The sequence below is a fragment of the Propithecus coquereli genome, unplaced genomic scaffold (genome assembly GCF_000956105.1).
Source record: "Propithecus coquereli isolate 6110/MARCELLA unplaced genomic scaffold, Pcoq_1.0 Scaffold1086, whole genome shotgun sequence".
In the NCBI taxonomy this organism is placed as follows: domain Eukaryota; kingdom Metazoa; phylum Chordata; class Mammalia; order Primates; family Indriidae; genus Propithecus; species Propithecus coquereli.
The window spans coordinates 194-1,997 of NW_012134814.1; the positions used below are offsets into that span (position 1 = coordinate 194).

General features: G+C 41.0%; 1 pseudogene across 1 annotated transcript; it reads left to right on the forward strand.

The window, feature by feature from the left end:
* The first annotated feature begins 703 nt into the window (after window positions 1-703).
* LOC105813278 lies at window positions 704-1,798 on the forward strand (annotated as a pseudogene). Its single transcript, XR_001137654.1, has one exon. The product of XR_001137654.1 is annotated as a high mobility group protein B2 pseudogene (transcript).
* The last annotated feature ends 6 nt before the right edge of the window (window positions 1,799-1,804 follow it).

Sequence of the window (1,804 nt, forward strand, 5' to 3'; positions counted from 1 at the left end):
GTCTATCTGTGGACATTTCCTGCCTGCTGCCCCATGCACTATCTAGCGTTAGCTAGCGTCTCTCCCACTCTTGAGCCTAAGGAGAGATGTTGCTAGAAAGGGACTATTTCCTCACCTCTGGCAGAAAAGGAGGTTCAGGCCCTTCACCTCCCTGAGGTCACAGAAGTCAGAGCTGCCCTTCAATGTGGCCAACATTGGCCATGTGGAATTGTCAAGAACCTAAAATAGGCTGGTCTTAACTGAGATGTGCTGGAAGCTTACAATATGATTTTTGAAGACTTACGACAAAAATACTTATTTAATAATTCTGTATTGACCACATACTAAAATGGCAATATTTTAGACATATTGAGTTAAGTAAATTATTACAATCAATGTCACCTTTTTCCCTTTTATTTTATGCAGCTAATGGAAACTCTGAAAGGACACACGTGGCTCATATTTTATTTCTATTGATTTGCTGCTGTAGAAGACTGTCACTCTTTTCAAAGCTCAGACTGCCTCCTCACAAAAACCCAGAGGCCAGGAAGGTTACGAAATGTGAGATTTTAAAGTAATTTTTATTATATTGCTTCCATTTGCGAATAACATATTTTAAATAAATGAGCATAATCTTCTGTATAAGATTAAACGCAAATGCCCTCTGGGCGAGGTCAAGTCCCAGTTCTGGAAGAAATACCTGCAATAAAATGGCAGCCATTAAGAACCGGTAATTGAAAACCAGTTCTCGCCGGAGCTCAGGGAGAGAGCGTCGCTGTCGGGTCCTTTTGCTCTGTGGGACTCTGAGGAGAAGCTCGAGCAGGTAGACCACCATGGGCAAAGGAGACCCCAACAAGCCGAGGGGCAAAATGTCCTCCTATGCCTTCTTCGTGCAGACCTGCCGGGAAGAGCACAAGAAGAAACATCCGGACTCTTCCGTGAATTTCGCCGAATTCTCCAAGAAATGTTCGGAGAGATGGAAGACCATGTCTGCAAAGGAAAAGTCTAAGTTTGAAGATATGGCGAAAAGTGACAAAGCTCGCTATGAAAGAGAGATGAAAAATTACGTTCCTCCCAAAGGTGATAAGAAACGAAAGAAAAAGGATCCCAATGCTCCTAAAAGGCCACCATCTGCCTTCTTCTGTTTTGCTCTGAACATCGCCCAAAGATCAAAAGCGAACACCCAGGCCTATCCATTGGGGATACTGCAAAAAAATTGGGTGATATGTGGTCTGAACAGTCAGCCAAAGATAAACAACCATATGAACAGAAGGCAGCTAAGCTAAAGGAGAAATATGAAAAGGATATTGCTGCATACCATGCCAAGGGCAAAAGTGAAGCAGGAAAGAAGGGCCCTGGCAGGCCAACAGGCTCAAAGAAGAAGAATGAACCAGAAGATGAGGAGGAAGAGGAGGAGGAGGAGGAAGATGAGGATGATGAAGAGGAGGAGGAAGATGAAGAATAAATGGCTATCCTGTAATGATGCGTATGGAGTGTGTGTGTATGCTCAGGCAATTGTTTTGCTAAGAATGTGAATTCAAGTGCAGCTCAATATTAGCTCAGTATAAAAACTGTACAGATTTTTTGTATAGCTGATAAGATTCTTTGCAGAGAAAATACTTTTACAAAAATTGCAGGTTGAAGCTTTTTGAGGGGCTACTACATACAGTTAGATTTTAAAGCTTTGATGTTGAATGTTCCTAAATATTTAATGGTTTCTTTAATTTCTTGACTTGTGTATGGTAGAACATCAAACTGATAGGAATTAGTATCAATAGAAAATTTTGGGTTTTTTAGGATGTTGCATTTTGTTTTTTTAAAAAAA